The following is a 20,728-nucleotide window of genomic DNA, read 5'->3' on the forward strand; positions in this document are numbered from 1 at the left end:
GAAAAACGGAACAAAAGACTTACTAGAGGAATATGCAGTTGTTTAATTTGGGTTTCTCTTGTATCCTCTAATAGCCCAGCAAACTGGTAATTCTTATTCCTTGCTGAATTACAAAGGATATATTATCCCTGCTCATTCTACTGCAGGAGAATAATGGTGTGGGGAAGGAAGAGAAAGGGACAGGCCTCTTTCCCAACAAAGAGGGACAGGCCTCTTTCCCAACAAAGGAAGAGAAAGGGACAGGCCTCTTTCCCAACAAAGAGGAAAAAGCTGTTGCCAAAGGACTATGTGTTTTGCTAGACACTGAATCCTTCCCTCTGGTAATATCTGAAATCTTCAGGTGAACCCAGAAATTCGAAATCTCTTCTACTAAACTAAAAGTATGAATACATAAGAAGATAGATACACGAATATTTTATGCAAAATGTTATTTGAAGTGGCAAAAGACAAAAACACTAGAAACCACTTGGGCCTTTATTCTAGGGGAATATATAAATAAAATATGGTATATCCAAACTATGGATATTATGCATAAAAATATGTTCAATCTATATGTACTTACCTGGAGGGGTTTGAATGAAATATAGGTGAAAAAAGCAAGTGATTTTTCTGAGTTTATAAGTCCCGTTCTAAAAGAGTGTGACAAAAATCTCTAAATAGGTGAATATATATGCACATACAGACATACATACGTACAGTGTATATCTATATATATATCTACAGATATATGATATATATATACATACGTACAGTGTATATCTATATATATATCTACAGATATATGATATATATATACATACGTACAGTGTATATCTATATATATATCTACAGATATATGATATATATATACATACGTACAGTGTATATCTATATATATATCTACAGATATATGATATATATATACATACGTACAGTGTATATCTATATATATATCTACAGATATATGATATATATATACATACGTACAGTGTATATCTATATATATATCTACAGATATATGATATATATATACATACGTACAGTGTATATCTATATATATCTACAGATATATGATATATATATATACATACGTACAGTGTATATCTATATATATATCTACAGATATATGATATATATATACATACGTACAGTGTATATCTATATATATATCTACAGATATATGATATATATATACACATACGTACAGTGTATATCTATATATATATCTACAGATATATGATATATATATACACATACGTACAGTGTATATCTATATATATATCTATATATATATGATATGCATAGATAAGGATGTGAAAAGATATGTACCAAAATGTTCACATTTGTTATGATGGGAGGTAGGGGACTGGCAGATTAAGCAGAAGGGGGTATTGCTGACTCTTTTACACAGTGGTATTGTTTGATTTGTTGCCTCAAGCTGTCATTACTTTTGTACTTCAAAATGAAAACCTAAAATTTCCAAGCACACACACATACACACACTTTAAAGTCCTCAACTGGTGCTTTAAACCTAAAAAACAGTTTAACAAGCAGGATCCCTTTGACTTCTAAAGTCTCCCTGGTTAGCTTGTTATAATAGTTCACTTGGACAAGAAAGGAAAATAGAGGCTAAAACCCTCTGGCTGGGCTGCATAAGTCTTTTTTTTTAATTGACCAGCCTGCTGAGTGAGGGCACTGAGGACTGTCCAAGCTCCGGAATGGCCCATCAAACTCTGTGTTCTAGGGAAGGAGAAAAGTAGAAAAAGGCAGCCCGATTGCCTCTTGGCTCTTTGCCAAAGCAGTTGCTAGTGGTGGGAGTGGAATTTTTCCATGGCAAAGGAAGAGGAAAAATCAGATCACATTTCCTACAGGGAGAGCCCTATTTATTCAGGAAGATCTTGGGGCCCTTGCTGTTCACAACAGGAGCATGTTCATTGGGTCATGCCTTGATTTTCACCATTAGAAATCTTCTCTTCTTTTCTTTTCTCTTTCTTTCTTTCTCTTCTCTTTTTTGCCTTCAAGTTTGAAGGTGTTTCTCCCTAAAATGCAAACGACCTAGAGAAGTGCTACAAGTGACCACTGTTAGATAAAGTGCAAAAGAAAGTCAGGGCAAAAGAACTACTGGTTCAGCAAGGAAACGTACATCCTCCCAAAGAACTAGACCTTCCTCTCTGTTACCTCACTAAATGAACTGGATCAGCAGCTTTTGGGGGACTTGAGAGCTCACAAGAAGAGGCTCCTGCCCCTTACCTTTTCTACCACTCTCTCCCAGCCAGGGTACTTGAATAGGAATCATGGACCTTCAGAAATGATTTTTGTAAAATTTCACTTGGGAGCATATTCTATAGTAAACATGGAAACACAGAATCAGTACACTTGGAAGGCACTTAATGGCCACCTACTTGCACCTCTACTGTTATACTTACTACTAATACTACTGGACACCATTTCTGAGGGCTTATTATCCGCTATGTGCTCTTCATTGGATATAATCCCCACAACATCCCTAGGAAGAAGGGGCTCCATTTTCCCAGCCTACAGATGTAGAAACAGGCTAAGGAAATTTCCAAAGTCACACTGCCAGTAAATTTTTATGACCAGGCCATCAACCTCCAGATTCTATACTGTTTGTCCCAGATACACTGCCTCTCCTTATGATGTCACTGAAACGTGATCACAATCTCTGCTTGGACACCTCCAGTAATGGGAGGCTCACTATTTTTAGAGGCAGTCCATTGCTAATTATGGTGACATTCTTTTTTTTTTTTTTAAATGCTGGCTGTTGTCTGTTTACGGTGGTCATGTTTATCCCTTCAAGCGCTGCTCAGAATATATCTAATCTCTACTTCTTCTCTGTTGTCTCTTCTTAGTTCTTTCAACTATTCCTTCCTGTTTCTTACTATCCTGGGTCTTTTTGTTTTTGTTTTTGTTTTTTTTTTGCAGTACGTGGGCCTCTCACTGTTGTGGCCTCTCCCGTTGCGGAGCACAGGCTCCGGACGCGCAGGCTCAGCGGCCATGGCTCACGGGCGCAGCCGCTCCGCGGCATGTGGGATCTTCCCGGACCGGGGCACGAACCCGTGTCCCCTGAATCGGCAGGCGGACTCTCAACCACTGTGCCACCAGGGAAGCCCAATATCCTGGTTTTTACACTCTCTTGCTTGTCAGCCTCCCAATTTAATTCTCATGGCCACAACACAAAAAAAAAAAAAAAAAAAAAGCCAGAAAACAATCTACCCAGTTGTGAACTCCAGATGGCTGAGAATGTATCTGTCTTGCTCACCAAACAGAGCAAGACTCTTATCTCACACTGGATGCTGTCAAAGTTGGCTAACGCCCTCTAGCTCACTGCTAGCTTTATGGCAGTCGCCCCAGGCCCAACCCTGACAACTTACCCGGAGTTCACTGTCCCTCAAATCACTGAGGATTTCAGAAAAATTTCCTGGCATGGACTCCCCTGGCGGTCCAGTCCAGTGGTTAAGACCCCACTCTTCCACTGCAGAGGGCGCAGGCTCGGGGAAGATGATCCCGCATGCTGCGTGGCACAGCAAAAAAAAAAAAGTAAAAAAGTACTGACAGGGCTTCCCTGGTGGCACAGTGGTTAAGAATCTGCCTGCCAATGCAGGGGACACGGGTTCGAGCCCTAGTCTGGGAAGATCCCACATGCCGTGGAGCAACTAAGCCTGTGCGCCACAACTCCTGAACCTGTGCTCTAGAGTCCACGAGCCACAACTACTGAGCCCGCATGCCACAACTACTGAAGCCCGCGCGCCTAGAGCCCGCGTGCCTAGAGCCCGTGCTCCACGACAAGAGAAGCCACAGCAATGAGAAGCCTGCGCACAGCAATGAAATGAGTAGCCCCTGCTCACCGCAACTAGAGAAAGCCCACGCACAGCAATGAAGATCCAACGCAGCCAAAAATAAATAAATAAATAAATTTTAAAAAATAAAAATAATAAAATGAAACTGAAATACTGTATTTAAAAAAAATAAAGAAATGCGTGATAGATTGTTAATTTACTCAAAATAAATTTCTATTTTAAGTTCTTACATTACATACGCAACTTAGTCACTCAAGGACACTGCATTTAGTCTGAAAAACAGAGATCAAGAAGAATATATGAAACTCTTGGTGCTTCTGTGAATAAAACAAGACCTAAGAACTAAAACACCTGGAAAGATAGAAGATCAAGACTGCTCTGCTGACCAGCCATCAATGAGATACCTCCTGGCATAGGGCCAGGCCCAGAACAAGAAACACACAGCCTGCAATCATGAAATACTGATGGCACAGAGAGCCAGCAAGTAAGGCAGGTGACATCCCAATACCTCCAGGCTTCCACAGTCTCAGAAAGATAAATCCAAGGCAACAAAGCACCAGTAGTCAGGAAAGAATTAGGGTGGATTTTCTGGAATTTAGTCCATTCACTTATTCAATAAATGTTATAGAGCATTTCATATAAACCGGGTGCTACACTCAGTGCTGTCCACACGGAAATGAGAAAGACGTAGTAGCTGCCCGCCAGCAGCTTGAAGTCTGGTGTATTCGCAGGACAATGGCATAAGTGCACCAATGGTATTTGCAAAGTCTGGGAGAGCCACAAAGGACAGCAGAGGACATCACAGAAATGACCCAACTGTTTCTAAAATCTTAACATGTGAGCAATGGGCAAGATGCTACACTTAAAAAGCAGTAAGCTGGGGCTTCCCTGGTGGCGCAGTGGTTGAGAGTCCGCCTGCCGATGCAGGGGACACGGGTTCGTGCCCCGGTCCGGGAAGATCCCACATGCCGCGGAGCGGCTGGGCCCATGAGCCACGGCGGGCTCGGGATTCCAATTCTTTCCTGCTACTCTTTGGCTTTGCACAAATATTTTCACCTCTTTGGGTCTTCGTGTCTCAGTTGAATGATTTACATGTTTCTTAAGGTTCAAGCAGTGACCTAAGCTCTCTGTATGTCTAAGTTTCCTCATCTGTAAAATGGGGGTAGTAATAATACCTGTCCCATAGGTCTCAATGGCTTCATATTTGTAAAAGCACTCAGAACAATGCCTGATTCATAATAAGCACTGTACGCCTATTAAATAAAATAAATATAACTATCCTAATTATTTGTCACTAGGTCCCTATTTTCAACCTCTGAGTGAAAGGAATTAAAGGACCTTTCAGGAACCCTACAAGCCCCAGCAGTGAATCTCGTATCATCAGACCACACTGCCCAACGCCCTCCTGGTTGCAGACATCTACCAACCCCAGGTCCCTGACTTAGCTCCTGATTCTCTGTGACTCTCCCCAACACTGTTCCCATCATTATTCTTGTGATTTCTTTATCCACGTAGAGATTCTTCCGGTGTCCCGGTCTCTTCATCACTGACTTCTCATGTTCTCTATCCTACTTGGGGGGGCTCATGTGTCTTGGTCACACTCTAAACACTGTCATTTTGACTTTTGACGAATGCTGTTTATTTTTATGTTTACCTAGGAAGTTCCTACTTATTCCTAATTTGTACAGAGCTTTGTATAAAATATTGATTTCTGCATATACCTTCAGCTTTTCTGATAAAGGGACTAAACGAGTCATAACGTAGTGAGTTGGAATAACAGAGCTCATTACAAACGAAGTGAACGAATTTCATTCCTAAATAAACATATTTTAGACGTTTCTTAGTTGAAAGTTGCCAGAGATTAGATGGGTAGTGTCTACTTAACATTAATGAATGGGCGTGGGTGGAGAGAGCCATTGCATTGTGCAGCTGGAAAAGAATCTATGTATGTCTCAAGAAGGTTGTGATTTTTTATGACAAGAGACAGGAACATCGTTGAAAGTTAAATAAGGCTCTTCCTTCCCTTCTAGATTCTCCCATCCTTCTGTTTACCAAGTTAATAAAATATTCCTCACTCCCTCTCCCTTGTCTTCACCAGGCCTCCTCCCTCTCCATGGTTGCTACTTCTCCTGTGAGTTTCACCATGGAATCCTCTAGCCATCTGGACAGAAGCGGTTCCTCTAACTTCAGCCCTTGCTTTGCTGGAGTCAGGGAATCTGGAATCGGGCTGCTCCCTGAATTTGCTAAGAGCCCTGGGCTCCTGCCCTTGCCCACCCTCAGATCCCAGCCTTTCAGACTCCTGGTCTACTGACCTGGCCTCTACCACTGCATGAGGGCTGCAAATTTCTCATTTATACTTCAATTCCCCACTGGGCTGAGAGCTCTTCTCTGAAGCTCCGTCTACTTGTTTGGGTCTTCACACCCTACTTAGCCCTTGCTGGAATACCAACTCTCTCACTAGTTGTAAAACCTGGAACAAGTAACCTAAACTTTCTGAATCTCCACTTTCTTTTTCTAGTCCAATATATTTTCAAATATTATAATATTTATTTTCAATACTTAAGGTTCATGTTTCTCTTTCCCTGTGATCAATAAAATAAATTGAGACAATACAAAAGGTTTTTCTATGTGACTTTCAACAGGAATTGAATGCGCAACCTATGCCACAATAAGAGAAGGATGCTGTAGGGAGCTAACCAACTTAAGCACAAAGACCAATAAACAAGACAGAGAGCAAAGAGGGGAGAGAGAGAGAGAGAAGAGTCAGGGAGAAAGGAAGGAAGGGAGAGAAGGAGGAAGGGAGGAGGGGTAGGGAGGAAGGAATAAAGGAGAGAAGGAAAGAGAGGAAGGAAGGGAGGAAAGGAAACAGTCTCCATTTTCTGCATCTTCTCTGGGCTGTTGTGAGGACAAAATTAGTTTGACTGATAGATGCAGGTATGGATATATGATACGAGATCTAGATATATCTCTATCTAGATCAGGATATAGATAGAGATACAGAGATATTCAAGAAATACTAGTTCCCTTCTCAGCCTGCTTTTCCCTCATCTCAGCTTTGGGTGTTATGTCCGTTGCTTCTGGCCTTCTTGAGTCTCCATGAAAGCATGAATTTCCCATACTGTAAACAGATAGGTTAGGGGGTCCCTGGGAAAAGAGAACCAGGAATGGCTTTCTTTTCTTTCTTTTTTTAAAAATATTTATTTATTTATTTTGGCTGTGCTTGGTCTTAGTTGCTGCACGTGGGATCTTCGTTGTGGCATGCGTGCAGGAACTAATTCTCCGACCCGGGATCGAACCCAGGCCCCCTGCATTGGGAGCGTGGAGTCTCACCCACTGGACCACCAGGGAAGTCCCAGGAATGGCTTTCTTGACATAAGAGAACCCATTTTGGCCTAAGCCATTTTGTGATCTATGCCTGGCCACCATGCTTGCCCTTGAACAGATCTCAGTAATTAATAATCTTAAGGGAAGAGAGGGAATGCAGGAACAAGGGAGGAGCTGTCAAGAAACAATAGTGCAGGCTTGGGGCAGGGTCCTGGATCCTCAAGGGATAGACATAATAATATATCTTTGAGTTCTGCAGGAACTAAGGCCCCCACCCAGGTGGAGGACGGAATGGTGATGTTGACCTTTCTGACTTCAATCAACTAAAGCGTGGAATCTGTCGACTTTTGCCCCAGGTCTATGCTGAATTCTCCTCTGCTCAAGCCCCTTCGTGAATATGCTTAAAACTTCTCCAGTTTTGCTGTTGGGAGACACCACTTTAGGAAAGATCCACAGTGTTCTCCTTACTTGCTGCAAGTAATAACAAATCTTTCCTTCTCTCAATCTTTGGCTTGGTTGTGTTTATTGGCTCAACACCCACCAAGAGGTGAACCCAGTTTTTGGTAACAATACCCTCACAGACAGTCCTGTGCATCCACCAGTACCATGCCATCCCCTCTCCCCTATCTTCCCCCCCGAGCATGCGCACTGAGGTCCCTGCTTGCACCGGGGCAGAGCCAACATAGCTCTCAACACTTGCACCGGTCTGGATCATCTTCCCTTCTTCCTGTCTTCTTTCTTATCCCCAAACTCTTACTTGGTGCTCAGTGTTCAGTCTGAGGGCCAGAAGGAGAAGTACCACCGGGGGCTTGTCAGGAATGCAGAGTGTGGTACCCCTCTCCCCAGACCTGCTGAATCACTGTATTGTAACAAGATCCCCAGATGACTCATAAATGCACTACAGTTTGAAAAGCACTGCACCAGATTATTCTTTAGGGCCTAACTCAGTCATCACTTCTATCAAAATATCATTGACCCTCCCATCCAACTTGTCCACTTACCTCCATGTGGGCGCTGTTACTTACTCATTCCTCCATGCTCCCATCTACCCACCACTCATCCATCCATCCATCTACTCCTCCATCCATCTTGGAATCTGCAAACATTTAATGAGTATTTATCTTAGCAAGACCTCTCCTCATTGATGGAGATAAAAACTAAATCCTACAGGTTCCTTTCTCTCAGAGAGATCACAGTCCTATGGAGAAGATAACTAGTCTATAGGCAATTACAAGATATTGATAAGTGCTATTTATTCAGCAGTCACAAATATATTTGCTGGAATAAGGGTTTGAACCAGAGGCTAAACGGTACAAAAAAGGCATACCTCACTCAGCCAATGAGGTCAGGAAGACTAATCAGAGACATTGACATCCAAGCTGAATGTTAGTCCTTTAAGTCCCAGCCTACACATTCCTCCTTCTCCAGGAAGCCTAATCTGATGTCCCTCTACTAGGTTAGGGGTTCCTGCTCTATGCTCTATCCCACAGGAATCAGCCTGCCAAAATGCCAAGGAAACACATTCTCGGCCCTGGGAATGACATATGCAAAAATCTATAGGATAAAAACATCGTGGAGCATGATATATATAGATGATATATATACATCCCCTGCATTACAATGATCTCTGTTCTTATCTGTCTCCCCTACTCATCTGTGAGCCCCCAAAGGGCAGGACTACGATTTGTTGATCTCTGTATTTCCATCCCCCAGCATAGTGCCTGGCATGTAGTAGGTGTTCAGTAAGTAAACAGACAGGACAGCAACAAGAATATAGGCTTGGAGAGGGGTTTCTCCTGGGTTTAGCTCATTGTCCTTCAAACTGGTATCTTGGATGCCGTTCTAGAGCAGCAGGATAAGACCACTAGGGAAAACAGTTTTTTTTTAATTTAAGAAAAAATTACAGACCACGGCAGGTATATGAGTCCTGTGTAAGCTACAATTATCATTAAAAAATCTCATTCACTGGAAACAGTCAAAAGGGTGGAGAAAAAAGTTCAGAGGTGGCTGCATAGTAAAGCATGAGCACATGTTTTTGGTTTCACTGCCTCACCAGTTTCAGGTCCAAGGGCACATATGTCCTTTTCTGCAGACTCATGTATGTGACTTAGTTATAGCCCCTGTGTTACATTTCTTCTGCATGTAACGCAGAGGTGTGTGCCTCTTTTGCTCATTGCTGAGAAGGGAGCCAGACGTTAGCTGGCTTGTTCTGGTTACACAAGCTGAAGTTGAGAGAGCCTTGACTCTCACCCTGTTTTTCAATTTCTACTGGGATTATGAGCTTTAGAGTCAAACAGACATTAAAAGTCTTCTAGTCCACCAGTCTCCAACTTTCAGCCCTTGGCTCCATTAGAGTTATGGCAAGAGGTCTGCGAATCTATACCGGCACCTCGCACTGCGTTCAGCCTGAATTATAGTTACACATGTGTACACGTATATACTATATTTTTCAGATCATAGTATAGTGATTTAGAACACTGACTCTGGAGTCAGACTGTCTGGGTTTGAATCTCAGCTCCACCTTTACAAGCCATGTGCCTTGAGGTAAGGCACTTTCTGTACCTCAGTTTCCCCATCTGTAAAATGGGTATAATAACTATACCTCTCTCACAGGATTAAATGAGCTAATATTCGTTTAGTGCCTAGCATAGCTTCTGGGACATAACAAGGAGTATATAAATGTTGGTTAAACAAAACGAAAAGAAAGTTGGTAGTAGCATTTATTACAACCCTAATAAATAATTATTGTGTGTATATTTAACACTGTCTGTCTCTCCCTAGCTTGTAAGAGCATAGGAAGGCCAAGTTGGCCTTTTTCTTTTTTAAAAAAAAATTTATTGGGGTATCATTGATATACAATGTTATGCTAGTTTCAGGTGTAAAGCAAAGTGAATCGATTATACATGTACATATATCATGTATATGTATATCATATACATGTACATATATCCACTCTTTTTTCCCCATATAGGCCATTACAGAGTATTGAGTAGAGTTCCCTGTGCTATACAGTAGGTCCTTATTAGTTATCTATTTTGTGTATAGTAGTGTGTATATGTCAATCCTGGCCTTTTTCTTAATGATATCTACAATGCTGGCAAAGAAGCTGGCACACAGTGTTTGATAGATACTGTTACGTATGGTAGACTCTTTACTTCTTTCCTCACTCCATCTCCCCTGCTCAAGAACCTACTATGGCTCCCTATTGCTTACTGCACCAAATCCAGTTTCTTTGCCTGAATTTCAAGGCCTAGGAAACCTGGCCACATTTAGTCTCTCTGTCCCACGTATTCTAAACAAGGGCAATATCGCCCCCAAGGGGGCAAATATTGGTTCTTGGAGGTTGAAAAAAATCTTAATCTTTTTATGCGTATAGCGTATGAACAGACATATAGTACATAACAGATACACAAATACCGGTGGTATTAAGATTTCATTGGAGGGGGCAATTAGGAAAAATGTCTATAACGGTTCCTGGGCTTTAATGAAAAAGGGTTGAAGAAACATTGATCTAGCCTGTTTCTCTCAAGAGGAAGAACACTCAGAGCATAAAGGGCCGAGGAAATCATTTTCTCTTCTTTGGTCCTCAGTTATCAGGGAAGTCAAATGAGGGAGATCTGCCTGTGACCTCTGAGGCCCTTCTCAGCCCTGAGAGTTAATGACCCCAAGAATCAGGCGCTCACCAAGCCCACATGTATGTACTCACCCTGAGCCTTTGCCCGTTGCAGAAGTGAATTTCATTCCCACCCACTGGCCTTCGTTTACTCATGTCATTTGCCAACCCCTCCTCCCTGCCCCGACAGATTCCCAGAACCTCTGTCTTCTCCTCCCCTTTTTGAGCCCCTACCTCCTTCACATGAAGCCTCTCCGGGTACCACTCCCACCTCCAATCCAGGTAGTGCTGGCCTGGGTGTGTGAGCTAGGATGTGGGTGATGGATGATTCCTCAGAGCCCTAGGAGGTAAGATTTCCAGCTGGCCCCCAACATGGTGCTTGGCACGAGATCAATGCTTAATAAGTACTTGCTGGGCTTCCCTGGTGGCGCAGTGGTTGAGCATCTGCCTGCCAATGCAGGGGACACGGTTCAAGCCCTGGTCTGGGAAGATGCCACATGCTGCGGAGCAACTGGGCCCATGAGCCACAACTACTGAGCCTGTGTGTCTGGAGCCTGTGCTCCGCAACAAGAGAGGCCGCGACAGTGAGAGGCCCGCGCACTGCGGTGAAGAGTGGCCCCCACTCGCCGCAACTAGAGGAAGCCCAGGCACAGGAACGAAGACACAACACAGCCAAAAATAAATTAATTAATTAATTAAAAAAAAAAAAAACGTACTTGCTGAGTGAAGAACGCATGAATGAATGAATGATTTGTCTGTGTCTCCCTAGCTTGTAAGGGCATAGGAAGGCCATCCTCTTTCACAATGTCCAAAGCAGCAAAAAACTCATTGGACAGGGAGCATGGTCCTCGCTGGGTTTCCCCAGAAGCAAACCATGAGACAAGGATCGGAGTGCAAGTGGTCCGTTTGGAAGGTGACTCTTGGAGACACTGGTAGAGGAGTGGGGAAGTGAGATAGGAAAGGAACAGACACCAGTAACTGTTGTGATATTAAGCAAGTCACCACTATGGACAACCAGAGCTTCACTCGATTGGAGATCTCTGGGAGTCAATGTAGTTACCGCACAAGAGAGGAAGGAGCTGGGGTGCTTATCCACCAGCTCACATCACACTACGGTGGAGAGCTGTTCCCAGGAGGCATGAATTCCCTGGGAGTCCCAGCCTGCGGCCGGTGAAGGCACAGTGGTCACCGGCATCTGGAGAATGCCCTCTTCCAAAGAGACCCAGGCACTGGCAGTCGATATTCAGGCCAGAACTATGGAAACAGTTAAACCAAGGGTCATGGGGGGTAGGAGAACCTGCACCTTTGCTACACGGATGCAGGCAAAGAGTGAGGGAGAAATGACTGCTCAGAACCTTTCCTTCTCTCCTTTCCAGGGTCCTAAACACAATCCATTCCAAACAGATAAGAAGACTCTTGCATTTGTAAAACACCTAGCACATTTTTACTGCTCTTTCGCCTTTCTAGCACATCAACCCTAAGGGGATTCCCCTGCCATGTTGCACAATGTCCATCCCTGGATGGGGTCCCTGGAGTTAAAAACGTCCTGCCTGAGAGGCAGGCAGGGCCGGAGCGCTGGCGGTGTGGGCACCATTACTCTTGTCTCCATTTGAACGAAAACACCCTTTCATTAGAGACAGAGTGAGTGAGAGGATGAGCAGAGGTCAGCGCTCTTGTCTCCGCCCTAGGAGGTGGTGTGTTAGGATTCTGTGGAGCTCTACTCCAGCTCCTTCCTGTCCGGTGGGGCCCACCAAACCTGGGCTGCTCTGTCCCCAGGCTGCCCTGCGTGCAGGGCAAAGTCAGAGACAAGGAAGCATAAGCTGCGCTTGACGAAGGGCCCTCTGACCCCCGCATCCCACTTGGACTTGGGAAGAAAGAGCCCTGAGCTTTAGATTCGACTCTGCCACTAACTTCCTGTAAAGCTGCAGCCAAGCCCTTTAGCCTCTCAACCCTCATTAGTCACATGTATGAAATGGTTCAATTCTCCTGTTGCCACTGAGAGATTAGGCCTGAGAAAGCGTTTTACAGACTGTAAAGTGCTGTAAAAATATAAGATGTTATCCTTGTTGTCGTTAATAATGTTTCCTGTCTCTGAACTCCTAGTGTGCTTGTGTCAGAACCACACAATCGCACTCGTATTTTCTCCCATTGTTGCAATTTTTTTAAATAAATGTATTTATTTTTGGCTGCGTTGGGTCTTCGTTGCTGTGCACAGGCTTTCTCTAGTTGCGGTGCGCGGGGCTACTCTTCATGTGGTACACGGGCTTCTCATCGCGGTGGCTTCTCTTGTTGCGGAACACAGCCTCTAGGCGCATGGGCTTCAGTAGTTGTGGCTCAAGGGCGCTAGAGCACAGGTGCAGTAGTTGTGGGGCATGGGCTTCATTGCTCCGCGGCATGTGGGATCTTCCCGGACCAGGGCTCGAACCCACGTCCTCTGAACTGGAAGGCGGATTCGCAACCACTGCACCACCAGGGAAGGCCCATCGTTGTGTTTTGAACGACTTGCCATTCCCTGCAGGTGCCACGTTCTTTCTTGTCTCCAAAGACTCCCTCTACCTCTGCTCACATTGACTCCTGGTTACCTCCTATTCATCTTTGAGGACTTGCCTGCAGTGATGCTTCTCCGGGCATTGTCTCCTGACCCCTGCCCTCTGCAGTCTGAGGAGGAAGTCCCACCTGTGTGTGCCCGTGCCTCCTTGGACACCCCTCTGTGGCTTACTGCCTGCTTTGTCCCTGAAACTTCTGCAAAGCAGGGAGACTGTATTAGTCTGCTAGTGTGGCTGTAACAAAATACCACACACCGGGTGGCTTAAACAACAGAAGTTAATTTTCTCACCATTCTGGAGGCCAAGATGAAGGTGTCAGCAGGGTTGGTTTCTTCTTCTTCTTCTTTTTTTTTTTAATTTATTTATTTGGTTGTGCAGGGTCTTAGTTGCAGCACGTGGGCTCCTTAGTTGCAGCATGCGGGATCCTTAGTTGTGACATGCGGACTCTTAGTTGTGGCATGCATGTGGGATCTAGTTCCCTGACCAGGGATCGAATCTGGGCCCCTTGCACTGGGAGCACGAGTCTTAACCACTGCTCCACCAGGGAAGTCCCAGGGTTGGTTTCTTCAGAGGCCTCTCTTCCTGGCTTGCAGTTGGCCATCTTCTTGTGTCTTCATGTGGTCATCTCTCTGTCTGTTGTGTCTGTGTCCTAATCTCTTCTTCCTAGGACGACAGTCATAGGTGTCCCCAAGGGTCCCATTTTAACAGGATCACTTCCTTAAAGACCCTACGTCGCGGGTGGGGGAGGAGGGATAAATTGGGAGATTGGGATTGACATGTACACACTACTATACATAAAATGGATAACTAATAAGGACCTACTGTACAGCACAGGGAACTCCACTCAGTACTTTGTAATGACCTCTATGGGAAAAGAATCTAAAAAAGAGTGGATATAGGTATATGTATAACTGATTCACTTTGCTGTACACCTGAAACTAACACAACATTGTAAATCAACAAGTAAAAAAAAAAAAGATCCTATGTCCAAACTGTGTTACATTCTAACGTGCTGGGGTTAGAGCTTCAACATGCGAATTTGGGAGGGACAAAATCAAGTGTAACAGAGACTCTGCTTTTATATCTCTGTATACAACTCTGTGCTGACACATTGAAATTGTCCAATAAGTGCTTTTGAGTCAGTGAATGAAGAATTGAACAGATATGTGTTGTACATGTTTTCTCAACCAGAGCATAAAGCTACTTGAGGACAATGAAAGAACACTAGCTTTGGAATCGGGAGACCTGGATTATTCTCCTTTGCTTCATGTCAGTGGAGGAGGAGATCCTTTTAGCAGCAACTTCAAAAGATGCCCCTTTACCTAGATCTAACATGCCTGTTCCACTCCTAAAGCCATTGGAAATTAGAGCATTTATTCTTCATAATGCCTAGAGCATTTGCCAAATTCCAGGCTCCTACAATTTCAACCCAAGAAAATGCCATCTGCTGCTCAAAAATTGATTGTTGGCCACCTTTTATCTGTTATGTTCTCTTCCAGTGAGAAATTGTGTTCCCCTGCAGGGTGAGTGGTTCTTCCATAGCCACTTAGTAATCACTGGAGAATCTATTGTCTTTACTGTTGCAGCTTGATTAGTCATGAGTGTTTATTCAACCAAAACGTTTCAGACACACATGAATTACAGCATTTTGGCCTTGGAAGGAACCTTAGAAAGCATGGGCCATGAAACTTTAGACCCGAGTATAAACCCTGCTTCCTTGGACAAACTAAGGTTTTCTCATCTGCCAAACATGTGGAGTAATATTTAACAGACTTATTCTGAGTACTGAATAGGATAACGTGCATATAGTGTCTCAGACATAAGAGGGCTGAAAAACTGTTCGTTTTCTTCATCTCTCCATTTTACAGATGGGCAAATCAAGGCACAGAGGAGGAGAAAGCCCTTAGCCCTAAGCAAATCAGCAGCTTTTTATTTTTATTTAATTTATTTATTTTGGCCATACTACGCAGCATGTGGAATCTTAGTTCCCCAACCAGGGATCGAACCCACGCCCCCTGCATTAGAAGTGCAGAGTCTCAACCACTGGACGACCAGGGAAGTCCCCCTCAGCAGCCTTTTAAACAAGTCAGAGTTTGAACCCTATTTTCTTAAAAATTTTTAATTTTGTTGTGGTAAGAACATTTAACCTGAGATCTGAGTGTACAATACACTATTGCTGACTGTAGGCATGGGGTTGTATAGCACTTATTTTTTAGAACTTATTCATCTTGCTTAAATAAATTTAATACCTGTTGATTAAATTCCCCATTTCCCTCTCTTTCCAGCCCCTGGCAACCACCATTCCATTCTTCGATTCTATGAATTTGACTATTTTAGATACCCCCATATAAGTAGAATCATATAGTATTTGTCTTTCTGCAAGTGACTTATTTCACTTAGCATAAGTTCCTCATGGTTCATCTGTGTTGTCGCATAAGGCAGGATTGCCTTCTTTTTAAGTCTGAATAGCATTCCACTGTATGTGTCCCTGGGGTCTTGATTTCAAGTCCAAAATTATTCTTTTGCCTCCATGCTGGATTTGTAAAATCTCTTTACCCACTAAGCAAGTAAGTTTTCCTGCACAACAAGCAGATATCTGAGTTGACAAGTCACCAAATAAAGAAGAGCAAACATTTGAAAAAGAAATGCATGAGTTTTCTATAAGAGACTGGTGTCCAACACTCAGGGATCTCACAGACAAGCGAAGACAACTTCCCCCAGAATGCTTTGCCACCCAGGCTAGTCTAGCCGATGATAAAAGTTTAAATTCAGGCCTATGGGTATAACTGTGCAAAATACATTTCCCATCATGAGCTCACTAATGCACCCCTGCATTACTCTCCAGATATTTCTGAAACTTTAGACAGAGGATGAGCCTCCGCTTGAGGTCAACTCCTCTCATTAGATTTCTAGGTTCTTTCCAGTCTGGCCTCCTGGTTGACATCAGAATTTTCTTTTTAGAACAGAGATCTGATCTTGTCACTACTCTGCTCAAAAACTCTACATGGTTCCTGATTTCTACAGGATGAAGTATAGACTTTTAAACACAAAAACAACAAAAGTATGTGTTAAAATGCATGTACACATCTGGCCAGATCATATGTATATCAGTTTTCGAGGGCTGTCAGAACAGAATGCCATACACTGAGTGACTTAACAGAGACTTATTTTCTCATAGTTCTGGAGGCTGGAAGTCCAAGATCAAGGTGTCAGCAGGGTTGGTTTCTCCTGAGGCCTCTCTCATTGGCCTGCAGATGACTGCCTTCTAGCTGTAATCCCACATGGTCTTTCCTCTGTGTATTCATGTCCCTGTTGTTTCTTTATGCATCTAAATTTCCTCTTATTAAAAGGACACAGGGGAGTTCCCTGGTGGCACACGGGTTAAGAATCCACCTGCCAATGCAGGGAACACGGGTTCGAACCCTGCTCTGGGAAGATCCCACACGCTGCGGAGCAACTAAGCCTGCACGCCACAACTACTGAGCCTGCGCTCTAGAGCCCACGAGCTACAACTACTGAGCCCATGGGCCACAACTACCGAGCCTGTGTTCCACAACTACTGAAGCCTGTGCCTAGAGCCTGTGCTCCGCAACAAGAGAAGCCACCACAATGAGAAGCCTGCGCACCATAAAGAAGAGTAGCCCCCGCTCACCGCAACTAGAGAAAGCCCGCGTAGAGCAACGAAGACCCAACGCAGCCAAAAATAAAATAAATAAAAAATTTAAAAAAGGACACAAAGTCAGATTGGATTAAGGCCCACTCTAACAGCCTATTTTAACTAATCACCTCTTTAAAGGCCTTATTTCCAATTCTAGTCTCATTTTGGGGTATTGGGGTTAGAACTTCCCCCAAATGTATAAATCTGTGGGGACACAATTCAGCCCATAACAATATATGTGCATTAGATATGTTTTAAAACTGCACATTCTAGAAAGAGTTTGTTTAAAAGGTATTATAAACTAAATTATTTGGTTAATTTTTATATTTCAGATGTAACTTCTCCTGGACGGGAAGACCAAGAATTTGGTATTACTAAAAGTATATCTGGCTTGAGTTAGACTTTGAGAACTGCCATAGTAGAACTCCTGGAATTCTTGAATCTGCTAGGTCTCAATCAATGTTTCCTGGTTCATTCTCAATAACACTGTGACTTAAAATTCCATCTTATTTAATTTGTATCCCTAGCCCAACACCTAATAAGGATTCAGTCATTATTTTTTTAATTCAGTGACATTAATCATGCAAAGCCCCATCCCTTTCGTGCCCAGTTTTCAGTCTCACTAAGCATCCGTCTCTTCCCCAAGCATACCTCTCACCCTTGTGTTTTACACATGGTGTTGTCTCACCCTTGACTGCCCCTTTCTCTAGACAGCCAACGCAGTCATGGAGACCCGACACATATGTTGCAGATAAACACTCCCTCCTTTATTCTCTCATTGTATTATGTACCTCTTGCTACTTAGTAGATATCAGAATGTATTTTATTTTATTTACTTATTTTTTAAATAAGCTTATTTATTTATTTATGGCTGCGTTGGGTCTTCATTCAGGTGAGCAGGTGCTACTGTTCGTTGTGGTGCATGGGCTTCTCATTGCGATGGCTTCTCTTGTTGTGGAGCACGGGCTCTAGGCATGCGGGCTCAGTAGTTGTGATGCACGGGCTTAGTTGCTCCGCAGCATGTGGGATCTTCCCGGACCAGGGCTGGAACCCGTGTCCCCTGCATTGGCAGGTGGATTCTTAACCACTGCACCACGAGGTAAGTCCCAGAATGTATTTTAAAGGTCAGTTTTCCCATCTCCCTCACTATACTTTATACTCCTTCAGGGCAAGAAGAATATTCTATCACACATAGGCACTTAGTAAAGGTTAGCTAGATGAGTTGGTCTGCCATTCTGCATGGTGGCATGGGTGGCAGTCATACACCCACATGGACCCAAAGCGTGAGTTTGCCTTAGCCCCGTGTTTTTTTCCAGACCCGTAAACATCCACAAGCCCAACCTGACCCCAACACAAAGAGAGGAAAGAAGTCCTTTCATGATGAGGTCCCAGGATCCTCAGTTCTACCCTCAAAGAGTGCCCAAAGCAAAATACAGCTTTGGAAGTGACAGCTCCACCTTGCCCAGCCCACCCTCCTTCCTCTAAGCCACTCCGTCATCTGACTTTAGCCTGGGAACTTCTCAGTTCAGTCTCAGGCTATGCTAAAGAACGAACAAGAATTGTCTGTCTTTGAGAAATGTACATGACATTTGATAAATGGGGCGAGGGGGGATATTTTGTTATGTATGTAACTGGAAGAGAAAACACAAAATTGCTAATAATTGTCTTTGGGAGGTGATATCATGACAGATTTTTACTCTATTTCCTAGAATAGGTTGCATTGTCTAAATTGTCTACAAAGACCACATTTGACTTTTATGATTGAAAATAAAGATTCAATAAAATCCCCTCATAGCATCCTAGGTGGGGCCATAAAATTCAATTGTGTAAGATGCGTGGTCTTGGCCCTGTGAGGTTACTGAAACGACCAGGGCGAACCAGGTCAGCTAGCCCGGGGGTTGCGGGGGCCAGCCAGTGCCATCCAAACCTGTCCCTGCCCTGGCTGGGGTTTGGTACTTCCTACTGGTGCTGGACCACAGTGGCAATTCACAGCCCCTTCCTCTTGGCTAACTGACTTATAATATCAGCCCAATACTGGGGACACCGGGCGCCCTGGCGAAATGGAGTTCTCTGTCTCCCAATACACAGAGGAGAGGATGAGAGAGAGGTCAGAGGAGAGATGGGGAGACCTCCCTCCAGGAACGAAGTGGCTGCTTGGCTGCACGGAGCCCTGCTGGCTGACAGCCTCCAGAGATCAGCATCTTCAGCAGCTGCCTCAGGATCAGCTTAGGAGCCGAGGTCATGCTCCTTTTCAGCAACCCCTAGCCAACAGCTAAGCATGGCAGGATACTAGGGCCTGGTGGGTTTTGCCCAATGTGGACCTGTTCTGATGGGCAATCTTGTTCCAGAGCTTCCCAGTGGGTCATCCAAGACTCTCTCAGATCATGGTCTCAGGCTTTTCCTACATAGTCCTGCTTCTTCCCCTCTTTTATCTTCTATCTTTTCCATTTTAACAGTTTTTAATGAAAGTTGTATGCAAGATTACTTCATTCCTGCATCTTCTCAATTGTTTCTTCCTTATATTTGCCCTTTTCCTTTCCTACTTGGCGAGATTTGGCTTTACGTTTGAGGATCTTTTTGCGGTCTTTATCCAGCTTTAGTCTGGTGATAACCACCTTGCTGGGGTGAATGCCCACGTGGACAGTCGTGCCATTAGCCTTCTTCCGCTGCACTCGTTCAGTGTAGATGACATATTTCTTCCTGTAAACCTGGACTACTTTGCCAATTTGCTGCCCTTTGTAGTGCCCTCCTACCACCTGAACTTCATCATCCTTTCAGACGGGCATGGATCGGACATTGTACTTCTGTCTCAGCTCTTTAGAAAGAGGGGAAGACATAATCTTCCTGCGAATGTGGGAAGGCGCGTTGAAATGCCTTTTCTGGTTCTTGCTTCGGTCAGAAGTCACAAAGGGATTGAACTTCATTTCGGCCGCTAGCGCTTCAGCGATGGTCGCAAAAGGGAAGAACCCCTCTTTTATCTTATACAGACACTGTCTCCGACAAGCCTCTTGCACTCCCAACTCCAGCTTAGTGGACCCTACTGACAGTTTTACACACACACACACACACACACACACACACACACGTGTAAGGACCCATGAGTCTGACTAACACCTGAGCCCTCCAGGCCGCACGGAAGGACCTGCTCATTTACCTAACACATGCTAAGTACCTACTCTGTGCAGGATCATTGTTCCTGCCCTCAACCAAGCCCTGTCTAATGAGGGACACAGAGAGAGAAATAAATCAGCAAAATACATTGTGATATCTTAGTGTAATACATGCATGCTTCTAATTGTTTAAGTACATGGACACCTCTAATGAGTTCCCAATGTTCTCATCCTACTGTTTTCTTTGAGTGAACATTTCTCTTGCAATCTTGTTTATCATTTGGCTTTGCAATGTCTTTTGCTACTGACAAAACAGAGTTAAACTCGAATGCATATCCAATGGGGAAACTCTAATAAATTCTAAATTGGGGACTTGAATTAATGAATCCCTGAATAACAGAGTTGATTATACTGCCCTTTGTATTCCAGTTCCTGGTGTTTTATTGGTTTTGTCTCTGAAATGACTGATGATCAGCAGATCTAATAATGACAGTAATGACTGAAGTCCAAAAATAATAAGACTTAAGCCACAGTCACATTAAAGCCGGTAATAATAATAAGCCTCTACCCATACATTAAAGCCTTAGCTTGCTAATTGTACCTGTAACCTAAGCAAACAACTGCTGAGAGGAGAACCGAGAACATGACAGAGGAGCCAATATTCTGTGGCATCACAAGTT

At 43.8% G+C, this 20,728-nt stretch overlaps 1 pseudogene; it reads right to left on the bottom strand.

Moving 5' to 3' along the window:
* Positions 1-19,424: 19,424 nt before the first annotated feature.
* LOC101331592 (large ribosomal subunit protein uL24-like) lies at positions 19,425-19,882 on the bottom strand (annotated as a pseudogene).
* Positions 19,883-20,728: the final 846 nt, after the last annotated feature.

The sequence above is a fragment of the Tursiops truncatus genome, chromosome 1 (assembly GCF_011762595.2).
Source record: "Tursiops truncatus isolate mTurTru1 chromosome 1, mTurTru1.mat.Y, whole genome shotgun sequence".
Taxonomy (NCBI): Eukaryota; Metazoa; Chordata; class Mammalia; order Artiodactyla; family Delphinidae; genus Tursiops; species Tursiops truncatus.